This window comes from Amphiprion ocellaris, chromosome 16, assembly GCF_022539595.1.
Source record: "Amphiprion ocellaris isolate individual 3 ecotype Okinawa chromosome 16, ASM2253959v1, whole genome shotgun sequence".
Classification (NCBI taxonomy): Eukaryota; Metazoa; Chordata; class Actinopteri; family Pomacentridae; genus Amphiprion; species Amphiprion ocellaris.
In genome coordinates this window covers 17,339,262-17,352,997 of record NC_072781.1, presented here as the reverse complement: position 1 = coordinate 17,352,997, position 13,736 = coordinate 17,339,262, and the positions used below count along the sequence as shown (strand labels likewise).

Below are 13,736 nucleotides of genomic sequence, written 5' to 3'. Positions count from 1 at the left end.
ACTTCCAATGAAAAGCAGCTCTCTGGCCAGTGATTATTATTCACGTGCTAATTTTAGCCCCCGCAATCGTCGAAAACCCTCATTATGCACCCTATGGATGAAGCACGTCATCTGCGCTGCACACAAACTTTGCTGAGCCGGAACTACAAGTGTCTGCCAACTTCTGCCAAAGTATAGTTTGGAGTTTGTGTTGGTGTAATGTGGGTGCTCTGCCTCGGGAGTTTCTTACAGATCCTAATCATATGTTCACAGGTAATGAAAGACCATGCAGAACTGCAAAATATAAACAAGGCTTAGATAAGACATCCTCATCGTGCTGGTGGCAATGTTGTAGTGTTCAGAAATTTGTCTATTAGTTGCTCTGCAGTGTGATTACAGCAGCATAAATTACATTTTCTTTATCTGGTATGAACAGAGATATGGTTGCTTAAATCAGTGACTATGCTTTGTGGTTTTGAATATGTGGTTCCTAGCTTTCTAGGCATGTGATCCCTTAAAATATGGCAGTATTTATTGTCATCTGACTGTAGCCAAGTCAACAAAGACATAGTTGTCTTGTTTTGAGTTGTTTAGAGGCCCAAAAGACAAAATTATATAGTAATTTGGCCAAAAAATATAGAACTTAAAGTACTTATTAGCAGTGTTCATCTGTTCTGTTAATGACTGAAACATATCTTGGTAGTTGGGAACCCACATATGTGTGATATTGTTTTTCACATCTGATCCTCTTGGTTCCCCTTTATGTGTCTTTCCCTGAATTCACTGGATCACCACTCCTCTCTGTGCTGCTCTCTGCTCCCCGCTCCTTTCCCTCCCTCAACTTTCCATCTTTGTTTGGAGGGGAGGTCTACTGTCACTCAAGGCTGTCATATGCAGAAAAAGTTGCCTAGCAACAACCTAGAGGGATGCGAAGCCACTGTTTACTCTCCACCCCCTCACCTCGTGTGCCCACTACCCCCTTCCCTTTCACTCTCTTCGCCTGTCTCCGAGATGGAGTGACTTGGATGGATAGTGGAGGCAGCGCAGCCTTCATCTCTCTGGTGAATTCAGACAACAGATACAGAACAAACTGAGAGGAGGAGAGAAGGTGGAGAGAGTGGCAGAGGAGGAGGGGGAGAAGTGACATTCAGGGATGCTGTGTCTGCCTGTTGCCTGCCAGCTGCTATTCCTGCCTTCCTCTCTGCAGGAAGAACAGGCCATTTCCCCTAACAGCTCCTGTCCCACTCTGCATAACTAAGAGAAACTTGTCTTGCCAAAGCATGCCGTTATCAGCAGGACTAAAAATACTAGACAGCAAATGCATCACAGGGCTGGCTATTGTCACACCCTCCTGAAAAAGTGCTCAACCTAAGCAGATCCAGGTGCCTTTCATTCTCTGTAGATTATTAAATGTCTTCTGGTTGAAGCAATCAGGAAAAAAAAAATTGTTCCTTTCCACATTATGCTGCTTTAAGTAGTTTACTGTAATTGTGTAGTAAACCTCATTGGCTTCCACTACCATGGTGAGTTTAGTTGGATTTTCAGGTTGGCCTCAGATTGACAAGCGTCACCCTCAAGGTTGGTTTTGAAAATGAATATGCTGCATTACAGAGAAAGTCTAAATCTGTACTAACACAAAGTTAGAAATCTCAGTATGGAGTGTGCATGTGCTTTGATTGGACAAATGCACAAGCATTTCATTGAGCTTTTGACAAGTTTCCCCACCAAATTCTTCTCTCAAGGCTGCCGAATGCTGTTGGTATTTGCTTTCTTGCCAAGGGGTAAATGAGAAATTACCACTCTCAATCACTGTGGATATAGAAAGTCTCCATACATATAATAAAAATGAAAAACTTGCAAAATTTTCCTTGCTTAAGTGTGTACACCCATTTGTAATTGAGGATGTGGCTGTGGTCAGAATCAAGTGATCACATTAAGTCTAGTGTAAAATAGTAGTTGGTATCCAGCTGACTGAATTCAAATAAAGTCCAGCTGTTCCTGTGAAATCATCTTGACAACTTCTTGGTTGCTTTCTACAGCAAAAACCATGGCTCGCACAGAGCTCTCAATTCATTAATGGGATCTTGTCGTCGAACAGTAACAATGAGGAGACAGGTAAAAAATGAGTATCCAAGGCAATAAATATTACATGAGTACACAGAAGACAATAATCAACAAGTGGAGAAAATAATACATAACAGTGACGCTACCCGAACAGGACGCTCCTCTAAAGTTGATGAGAAGACAGTTAAGGGAAGCTGCCAAAAGGCCTATGGCAACAATAAAGAAGTTTCAAGACTTTTGGCATGTACTGCTTACTCCCTGCATGTGACAACAGTCTCCTATATTAGTCATATGTCTGGGCTGCAGGGTAGGGTAGACAGACAGAAGTCTTTTCCCATGAAGAAAGAAGATGTACTACATTCAGATGAGACCAGGGTTGAACTTCATGGACATTACTTTGGCCAGATATGCTTGGTGCAAAAACAACACAGCACAACACCCATAGATAGTAGAACGCTAGAGGCAGCATCATGCTTTGGCTGCTTTACTTCAGCTGGGACCAAGGCTCTAGTTAAAGCTTAGAGAAATATTAAAAAGCTTGAAATACTTGTTGATTGTGGCACAAAAGCTTCAGACATCTGCAGAGAAGCTGAAGGTTAACATGAATTTAACCTTTCAGCATGGTATTGACCTAAAGCATGCATCCAAAACAACAAAGAAATAGCTTCACAAAAAGGTCAATGTTCTGGGATGACCGAGCCAGGGTGGACTTAACTGAAGAGGGCTGTACATAGGAGATACCCTTCTAATTGGACAGATTTAAAACATTTTCAGAAAAAAAAGTGGGAAAATATTGCCAAATCAAGTTATGCCGAAGTAGACTCTTATCCAAACAGACATGAGTACTGTAAGAGAATCAAAAGATGTATTTTTAGAGGTCTTTGTTTGTTTTTGGGGGGGGGTTCTGGCTAATATTCACCTTCCTTGAATCAGTTGCAATTTCACAAGAAGCACAAAAAAAGTTCTGACGTGATTTATATTCATTTAATTTTCTTGACATTATGAAAACCTATCATTTCAACAGGGGTATGTAGACCTTTTATATCCAGTGCAAGCACATCAACTCTCCGAACTCAAAACCTGATGGCTTGTTTGAAAGACATGTTGTCTTATAAAATATTGGTAAAATTACATCATTTATCAGAGCCAGAAACCGTGTGAATCTGAATTACAACTTTCTGAATATCCTTGAAATCTCAGCTTAAAATTGGGATGTTTCATCAAAACCACATTACTCTTAATGTGTCATTTTAAAAAATGCCAAAAATAAACTATTTGTGCCAAATAGATTCTATAAAAAATGATAATGCAGTGCTCCTCAGTTTAACTGAGAAATTATGATTCACTCAGCTGCAAGCAACAATCACATCAGAAAAATTCAGGGACTTTTCAGCTGAACTGGGCTGAAATGCAGGAGGTGTTTACACCGAGCAAGTAGGAGGGAAGCATGGAAGCCAAATAAACATGCAAGTAGTAAAATATCAATAGTATGTAGAGCCACTGTTTTTTCACCAGTATTGGCAAAACCTGTAGGGACCTGGAAAAATGTTCTTCATGTTCATTCCAGTGTTTTTTTTCAGTTTCCTATAAAATGAATTATCAAACAAATTCAATTTCCATTTCTTTAATGATTTATGGCATTGTAGCTGTGATATATTCCACAATCATTTTTGAGTTCTCACTACTTCTAGCCATGCTTGTGCTGTTTCCATTGAGGTGCAGGGCTTTGCGTTGCAGTAAAAAATGAGACCACAGTGGTTAAAAATGTGACAGTAGCAAAAACAAAGCTCAGAAACTGCTTGCGACTCAGAGGGTTACAAATAAAGCTATGTGTCGTTTTCAAGTCTCTAAAAAGCAAGTAGAAAGCTATTAACTGTATCTACTTCCTTAAATATACTATATGTTAAGTACACTGCTGATTTGCTCAATGAAAACCAAGTACAGAGCTGAACCTTTCTTTAATCCAAATATTCAAAATACTAAAAAGTTTCAAAGGTCTCAACTTTGAATCTATGAATCAACAGAAGCTTTGGGAATGGCCACATGTTCCCATTTTCTATGTGAATTCCTGTGTGAATATGATAAATTACATCTTGTGCATCATGAAAAAATCAACACTAAAAGTGCATTCTTTTTGGTTTATCATATTGGATCAGATGATCATTAGCTAAATGCCCAAAAGTCAATCAACATTCTTTGTACAGCATTTGAAACATGATCTGTGAAAGATGTTGTTTTAGTGTTTGTGAATGTAGGTCGTCCTGCATGTGTATCCGTTTGTGTAATGACTACCCTTGGTATGTAAATTACCCATCAGACCCGGCCGTCCATGTGCAAACGAGCAGCGTTTGTGGGATAGTGTGTTCCCTCACAGGCCCTGCTGCACATATGTGTAGGCTGATGAATAGTTTGTCTGTTTGCTGGGATGCAGTGACAAGCACTGCTAAGTGTTACCTCCTGGGGCTTCCCACTCTTCAAATAAAACTCTTTCCTTCCCCTCAACTCAAATCAAAGCTGAGAACCTGCCTGCAGAGGCTGGATCAAAGCAGACTGTGGCACAAAGACCTGTACTCGCTGCCATTCATTCAGCTTGATTAAAGTCTGTCATTTCCTGCTATTAACACGTTCCTACCTCCAACCAGAAACAGACAGAGCAAAGCAGTCATCAGGAAGTGGCTGGAATGACACTGTTTTTGTGTTTTCCAATTAAGGTTGCTGAAACTCAATTATACAAGAGGAGAAATATATAATCAAAACTTTGTTACCTCACAGAGCTGTTCTTTATTTAGCTTTTATGTGTCCAAGGAAGACCGACTTCCTCAGAAATGACTGGCTTCACATAAACACATTCACACATATTCATACCTAGTTATTGCAAAGCACAAGTGCCGTTTTTTTTTGGTAAATTGGCTATTGAGTAGCTCCTCTTAAATGCACCCAGCTCAAAAATGCCTCAGAGGCTGTTGAGAAGAGCTTTATTGTCTCCGCACCCACATTTCGCCTGCTCGTTCACAGATTTTAACCGTAAAACCTTACAGTCACAAGTCTCCTTCACTGACTCCATGTTCGGACCATGACACAGCAAGCTGACCACAGGCGACTACTATCAACAAACACCAGCTGATCAAACACTTAGTGATGCCTGAAGTTGCTTGACATCTTCTGTTAAAAGTGGAACTTTTACTGTGCCATTTGCTACTTTTTAATAGACTTATCTCCTGGCGGGCAGGCACAGAATCCACAGTGGTCAGCTTGCTGTCACAGTATGTTTAAGTGCAGCTTTTATCACAAGATGTGAGACAGCACATCAGTCAGTCTTTGTTGGTTCTGTTTCTTTTGCTCGATGTGTATGTGGACCCTTAAACCTACAGCTGTTTGCAGCAGAGTAGTGCCCTGCAAAATCCTTTTTTCAGACATTTTTGCTTATGCTCTTTGGACCACCGTACCTCTTCCTTCTCTGCCTCCTTCCTGTCTGTTGCTGCAGCCTCTGCTGACGGTAAAAATATGCAGTGCTTAGCATATGGCATGTGCTTAGAGGGATTATCAGTTTTGAAAGAAGGGCAATTCCCTTCTCTGGTCGTGTCTTTCTCCCGTTATCTCAGCGTGTTTAAGGTGGTCATGGTTGCTGGCTCTGTTTGTCAGACAGACCTTTGTACCAGGCTGTAGTTCACAGGACAGGGAATGGATAAGTGGATTCCTCCGTCTCCCGCTGCTCCAAATGTCAGCCATCGCAAGGAACTTGGAAGGTCACAGGCTTGACCTGGGGATCTTACCCCGGGAACAATAGCTTTTCCCTCTCTTTTTTTTTTCTTGTCCTTCCTGTCAGCTAGAGAAGCTTTGAATGTCACGGTCCACCCCCTCCCCCAGCCACCAACCAACACTCAGCAGTGCCCCCAGCACCCAGAACAGCCACCTACTTTCCCTTACATATGCTAATGTTGCAGTCTCATTCAGCTGTTGGTGGCTTTGTCACAGGGGGAGGGTTGTGTGCATTAAGGGGCAGCTGTATGCATTTCCCTAAATTGACTCCCCAATGGTTGCCAGACTTGCCCTTACTTTACTATCTCCTTCCTTCTCTTATATGTTTCTCCGTTTTCTTCCCAACTACTTATTGGACGACAGAGCAGAAGGAAGACCTGTGGTACTGTTGTTTATTTTTGAGGCTTTCTGTTGTGAAGTGTGGTGGATTTCTCTTTCTTTTGTGTGTTTTTGGGTGGCTTGTGCTCAACAAGTGGCTGATGGATTTAATGCATTTGGATAGCATCTCCACAGTGGCCTCATTACCACAGTGGCTTGCAGGACTGTGTGTCCTCTGCTCTTAGGATTTATGGCTCTGGTAAAAAAAAGAACTCTCTTAATCAGGTAAGGATAACAACAGTTGTTTCTATGTAATGTTTTTTCTAAAACTATATAAAGGCTAATAAAATAATGCACATGAACCTTGCATTTCTGTGCAGAATATGCACTTTAAAAAGCATTATGAATAGGGATTAAAGTCTTGTTTTCAGACAATGTCTGAGTGGTCTTGCCTGTGGTGTGTATCAGAGGTAGGATTTGTGAGTGTGTGTGTTACTGGCAGAGGCAGGAAAGAGAGTTGGAGGTGAATAAATGAATGATTCATCTGTACGTCTGTGCTCACTCCTGTCCTCCCTACAGTTATCTTCCCCTCGCATCCTCTGGTTGACTAAACCTTATTTTGTGTCAGCTGTGGAGCTTGCAGCTGCTGCCCAGAAGTCCAAATTATCTCACTTATGCCAGATTTCTGTCAGCGACACCATGATGAGTGTGAAAAACAAACTTTGAAAAGAAACTGAGAACTGCTGAAGTGAGTATGAGGAAGGAGAGGTGGTTGGTTCGTGGGATGAGATGGTTCTTGGCACTGACGCGTGCTGAGGTTGCTCTGCCGGTCAGAATGTATAAATGCTGCTTCCCGGCTGATGCGTGTGAATGTGTTTGCGTCAGTGTGTTGATTCTCAATCTTAACAGTGTCACACAGCTTACCTGCTTCCCTCTTTTGCTGCACTGTTTCTTGGTGATAATGTGACAATGTGGACTCTGTCTGACCTCCGCAGAGACGCAGAAGCACAGATCTCCTCAGACCTTTCAATCTGAACTCCTCACAACTCTCTTAACAGCTTCCCTTTTGCAAGATGAGAGCGCTCTTCTCACCATTTTTCTCCTGCTCTCCCCGAGAGGGTGCACTCTGCCGACAGGCTGTCATTGGTATGGCGGGAGCTGGGAAAGCAGCAGGCTGCTGGGAAGTGGCAAAGGGGGGATGTGTGCTGATGGAAATAGGTGGTGGTTTATACTGGAGGCCTGCTGGGCCACATCAACCCTGCACGTCCCTTTCTGTCTCCCCATAGCAGTGAGGGCCGGTGTGGCTAGGCCCAGTTTGGGGGACAGATGGTTCCTTTTGGAGAAGGGCCACAGCACAGTGCTCTCTGTTCGTGGGGCTCCACTGGAGCAGCCAAGAACAAACACGGTCTCCTTCTGTTGGGAACATTCAGGAGCTTCAGTCTGTGAGACCTGAATAGACTCAGGGAGTGACATCTGAAACTATGCATGTGTGTCTTGGGTGTGATACTAATACCAGTTGTTACATAATGCTAACTGACATTCAACCAAGCACTTTATGATAGCACCACTAGTCACATATCAAATAATGTGTTATTTCCTTTGCCATATCAGTCAGTATTGATTAGTGTTGTGTCAGAATTCGATTTTATCCTTGACCAAGTTTAAAACATCACTGAGATCTTTTAATTTGGTACTTTGTGCACACTCGTGTTTACCGCTGCTCTTGTTCTTTGTTCCCATGTGAATAAACAAGGAGAATCTGTTGTCCTGTCCATTTTAATTCTCAGATCACCCTGAAACAACTAAAGGACAATGGCGGTGTGCTGCCTGGCAGGCGCTGGGCAGATAGCCAGCTGGCAGGGCAGCGGGGCAGGAGACTCCCATTTTCAGCAGAAGCAAGAGGAGGCCTGCCTCTCTCCTGTACTGCAGACAGCCAGCACTACCTCTGTTGTGTTGTTTTATGTGATCTTCAGTCCAACTAAAGAACAGGGGCTCTATTATTTTCCGAACATAACTTTGATGCATAGCTCAGCTCCACACCTTGTCAATGTGATTATTTGACGCTGCCATTAGTACTGTGACTGCGGTTAGGCTTGCACTTGATGGATTGCTGTTAGTAATTATGTTAATCTTGGCATGGAAAGGTCATCATTCCAGAGCTGCAGCTGTAATTCTATTTTATCAATGGCTGTCATCCTAATGCATTATCTGGCACTGGAATTTAGAAACAGTAGAGCTAATTCATAAGGTGCACTTTGTGTTTGCACTAGAAATATTGTTACAAATGATTTGATGAATGAGATGTCAGCTTCGTTGCAACCACGCGTCAGATCTTTTAAAGCACTTAAATCAGATCTGTTGTCGATATTTAATGAGCATAGAACATTTGAAAACACTGCTTGGTGATTGTTTTAGAAGCATAAACACTGCTTTTGTACCCTTAATGTTTATAGATTTAAAGCATGATTTAGCACTGCTCAATACAATCAATTACTTTAAAAGACCTAAGTGGTGTTTCCAGAGAGACAGAGAAAGATATGTGCAGTCATGTTGCAAGGATCAGTATACACATAATTGGATTTACCTTGACTCCTCCTTTTCTTAAGTTCACTGGCTTCTATACACAATCACAGTGTTTCAAACCACTTTCTTCTGGCTGAGCCTTTTTCTTTGTCTGCAACAGAGCATATGGTAGATATTATGAGATTTAAATGTGTGCAGGAAATGAAAAGAATTTACCATTTTGCAGTTTCTGTTGGGTAAATACTGACTGTTCCCTGAACCAAGTGAAATAGAGTCAGATCATGGATGACCCCTGTGCTTCAGACTCAGCTATAGCCAGCACGTTCCAGATGGAGCTACAGCTAGCACAAAGCAGAGCAGACTCAGTGGACTGGCGTAGGAAAACAAGCTCATGTGTTCATGTAAGCTGCCTCCATGATAAGGCTACTGCTAGAAATAACCACCAGTCCAAACCACAAAGTCCAGGGCAAAGCAAACAGCTATCTTTTGTGTAATTTTGCGCATGAGAGCATAACTGTTGACAGATGAGGTGTGGCAAGATGACTGTTGGAGGGCAGTGACCTCGGTTTAGTGCTGTAGCCACAGGAGCAGATATCAGTGAGTGCAGCTCAGAATATATCACCATGGCCTCTTGTACTCCAGCTGTTGTCTGTCTTATATCTGTGGAAAGCTGTTCAATATTCCTTGGCTGCTATGGAAGCATAGACGTCTTATTCTGGTATGAAGTTACTTCCTTTTTGCAGAGATTCCTGTCTCGGCTCCATGATCTAGAAATGAAACAGGTGAAAGGATTTTTACTTAGGTTTTTTTATAGATCAAAATGCAGACGGAGCATAAAGAGACTTCTTTTGAAAGAGACTTCTTTTGAAGCGGCACTTACGCCAGAGGTTAGACTCCTGCAGACACTGTGGTGTTTTTTTAATTTTATTTTTTTTTTGATAGATGCTTTTCTCCTCAAATTTATGCACCTGAGGGACTGACTGGGTTTGAGTGAACGTGGGCATTTCCCACAGTGCATTGTGAGGCCCACCGCCAGAGGAATGATGAGATGTTGAGGGTATATGTTTACTTTGTGCCGTCTGACCTCGTTTTGTTTTTTTTTTTATCTCTTCTGCTGATTGTTCTTCTGCTGTTGGGTCAACTCAGGTCTGTGTGCGGCGAGATGTAAACAGAAATCCTCTAATTGTGTCTCGCTCCTGCAGAAACTGCTTTGTTTCAGCGCTCACTTTCTGTGCAAACATATATATATATATATATATATATATATATATATATATATATATATATATATATATATATATATATATATATATATATATAGCGTATACATTTGTGAGATTTTGGGAAGTGCCAGGTAAATTGGATCGAGTCGGAATAGTGATGACATGGTGATAAGCTCTCAGTAGAAGATTTTAGCTCGGAGGGACAGGCTACTCAGTGCACATATGTGGTCTGTCAATGAGAGATGAGATGGCAGATGAGTAGTAAAAGACAGACAGAGCAAGGCTGTATCCTCACTGGTAGTATGACAGGTTCACAACAAATATAACACCTGTTTCTGGTTGTGACAATGTGCATGTCAAAACTTGTTGAAATGTTGACAAAGTCTTGTTCACAGAAGTTGTGTATCAGCTGTGTGTTTTACAAGTGAGCTTTGTTCTGCATGCAATATGTAGTGTATTTAGTTCCTGGGCTTCCCTGTAGTTAGAAATGGTATATAACATAAAATCAAGTAAACACCAAGCTGTATGTCTGTAGTTTCCAGCTCAACTGGCTTATTGATGTTCTCTTATGACCAAATTCTCTTTGGTTGGACAGTAGCCAAACAGCACTATGTCATTAGTCTTCCAGGTAGAGCTGCTACTGAGAATTCATTTCATTGTTGACTTATCTGTAGATAATTATATAGATGAATCGATTAGTTGTGTGGTCTATAAAATGTCAATAAATGGTGAGAAATATCAGTGTTTCCACATGCCCAAGCTGGTTGTCCTCAAATGTCTATTTTGCCCACAACCCAAAGATACTCAGCTTACTGTCATAATGGAGGAAAGAAACCAGAAAATAATCACATTTATGAAGCTAAGATCGGAGAACTTAGAATGTTTAAAAAAAATCACTCAAACCAGTTATCGCTTGTCAAAATTGTTTTTGACTTTTTTCCCAATGGCCAATTAGTTGATTGAAGAGAAGGTACAATTTCAGTCGAGCAGCATTTTCCTTGATTGACTACCAAAGTATACAATTTAGAGTAATTTTTGTCATATAATGATTTAAGTTAGATGTTGTTTATTTGCTTGTAGTATTGCTTTTTAGTTTAGTAGTTATAACATAGTAAACAGAAGAAGCTTTTTAATGAAAAGGGTCACTTGTTTTTGCACACCATCAGAGTAGCTGGCATATGTTCCCCCTGCTGATCAGTAACCCTCCTCTGTTGTTAGAAAAGTCTGTGTCCTTGTTTGGTTCGGGGAACAAACATACCATCTCCTTGTCTGCTTTTTGTTATAAAGCAGTACCAGGACTGGTTGTAAATCACCCTCTCCCTCCTGTAATGTAAGCTGTATCTTATATAGCAACTGGAGCTTGTGCATCTAATCATTTTACATTTCACTGTCAGAATTTTTGGCTGTATGTCTCTGCGAATTTTACCTTCTTGCATGAAAGGATAGACCTCCAGTTACACCTAGAGCCTTTGAGGACATGCCAAATTTGATTTCAAATTGAGCATACCAGAGCTCAGAATGACTGACAGATAGTCATGAGAGGGAAATGGTGGGATGCAGGGAGAGCAAATGGTGGATGAATTTGACTGCCTGTCTGGTTAGTGACAGTCACATCCATATATCCTCTAGAATGGATGGTGCTTTCACATTTCTCACAAGTGAAGCATTATTTTTAATTCTGCAGCTTATTACTTACATAACCCCACTTAAACTAAAAAAATGTATTTAGTATCCGTGGTTTTTAAATTATCATCCATATAAACATTTTTAAAGGATAACAGAGCTGGATGTGGTTTGCTGTCAGTTTCCCCATATCAGGCTCGATAAGGCAGCTGGCTGGAACTCATTTCATTGGTTTCCTTACCCCCTACTGTGGGTGTGACCCTCCATTCACACTGGCCATTAAAATCTCAGCATTGCTCCCTGCAGGCAATATTGGCACATCAGGGTGTTTGGTCGGTGGTCTAAATACAATAAGAAAGGGTGGAGTTAGATGAGTGGGTTCTACCGGCTCAGATTTACTGAGTTATCACTGTGTACAGGAAGGGGCGGGCTTGGTAGTTAATGGCAGCGCTTTAGCATCAGTGCTAATTTGAGTGTCAGCTGGTGGGAGATTCTTCCCTGTTGCGAGGTTGAATTGTGGGAGCAGCAGATGAAAGAGGGAGAAGTTGAATGGTGCATTTGGGTTTCTTTAGTCAGTACTTTCATAGCTTCAGTCAGTGTGAGCCGTGGTATACACACAGTTTTGAACACCTCTTTACAAGTGTCCTTTCTGGTCCTGGAGGCACTTGGGGAAGATGGCATGACTGGTTTCCCAGGCCCCAGGAATGAACTCTCAAGGATAACATTGCCCAATTAATTGGCTCTGTGGTTTAATTGCACCAAACTCTTTGAGCCGCGTTTGGCAAAACTCCCATTCTGTTTTTTTTTTTCCTGCTCCACCACTCTCACTTTTCCTCTTAACCTCGCATTCTCCTTTGCAATAACCCAGTTAAGGTAAAGAATTGCTCCAGTGAAGCAGAAACACGAGTGTTTTCATCAGATTGGAGATGCCCGTGTCTGGTTGCAGACATGCACTCCTCCTTCTCTTACTGCAAGTGTGATGAATTTAATATCTATCGTGCCCTAAACCATGCCATACTACCCTCCCCTTCCCACCGCAAGGTTGGAACAGCTGCTCACAATAGAGGATTGAAAACAGAGCTCCCGCGTTGTTTTAAATCAGCTCCTCGGAGAACGAAACGCTAACACCGTGTGCAGCGCAGATTTGATCGGATTTGAGTGTGGAGTGACATGGAATGTGATTCATTGTTTTTATTGCGAGTTTATTGAGGAATCAAATGGCGGGCAGTGAAGCATAAGAAACGTGCCTCCAGGTTTGTTTGCTTTCCGCTTGGATTTTTTCCTTCCTCTGTGTTAATGATGAACACAGTGTGACACATCCAAATGTCTGACTGGCTTCAGCCTCTCAGAATAAAACAGCAGAAGGCAGGTAACAAGGAACTAAAATAAATGGCAGTTGTGAATGTACTAAGGAAAACTTGTAAATTTTCTTCACATAGTAATGCTGCCTGACTCACTCTATGATGAAGTCCATGAGCTGGAAAATTGGTGTAATCATCTTGGCCTCTAACCTACATTGCACCCTAATTTGGCTGCGGGGAAAGAGGATGACTGCATCATGGCTTGGCCTCAGCTCCGGAGGTCGAGGCATCTTGGGGACGAGGCCAGCTACTACTTCCTGATTGCAGAGAACAGAGGAACATTAATATGGCTCAATTACACAAGGCTTTATTAAACATAATTGCCCCTAATCACAGGCTCATGTTCACCCCAGAGCTCAGAGTGACCCAGCAGCTTGGTTGGGGCTAAATAAACATTTTTGTCTTAAACCTGCAGTGCAAAAGGCTGGACACTGTGGCAGATTCCACATTTTAGAGGAATGTAAAACACACTAAAGTGTAATTATATCATTTGAAAGCCATGTGCCTTCCTTTTTCCACAACATGTAGTTGCTTCAGTTTTACCACAGCACTGAATTAAATAATAAAACAACGCAGTGTCATTGTAATATTCTTTATTCATGCACAGTAGCTGTACAGGCGGAAACATACAGCTGAACTGTGCCTGTGATGGTCACACATATGCAAATCTTGATATTTTGCTCAATTAACTGTGGCGACTTTCTGCAATTTGCGAAACCTGTGCATCTGTTAAAGATCAGCTTAACGCAGTTGTGCATAAAAGACATTTCAAAAGGTAATCTTGGGCACAAGACCTGTCGTTATGTGACATATTTAGCTTTCCAGAGAATCGCTGCAACCTGAAACGGGCCTTGTTGCCATCAAATCAGACAAGCAAAGGATTTCA

The 13,736-nt window shown here is 41.7% G+C and overlaps 1 protein-coding gene across 5 annotated transcripts in view; it reads left to right on the top strand.

The window, feature by feature from the left end:
• The window catches only part of LOC111574718 (signal-induced proliferation-associated 1-like protein 2), an 88,167-nt gene that overhangs the window by 12,316 nt on the left and 62,115 nt on the right, over window positions 1–13,736 (top strand). Inside the window, exon 1 of one of the 5 annotated variants that reach the window (XM_023279452.3) lies at window positions 6,215–6,405. The exons of the other annotated variants lie outside the window; for them this stretch is intronic. The gene's annotated coding sequence lies outside the window, so the exon portion shown is untranslated. Of the gene's footprint in view, window positions 1–6,214; window positions 6,406–13,736 lie in introns of those variants that run through there. 5 annotated transcript variants of the gene reach the window in all.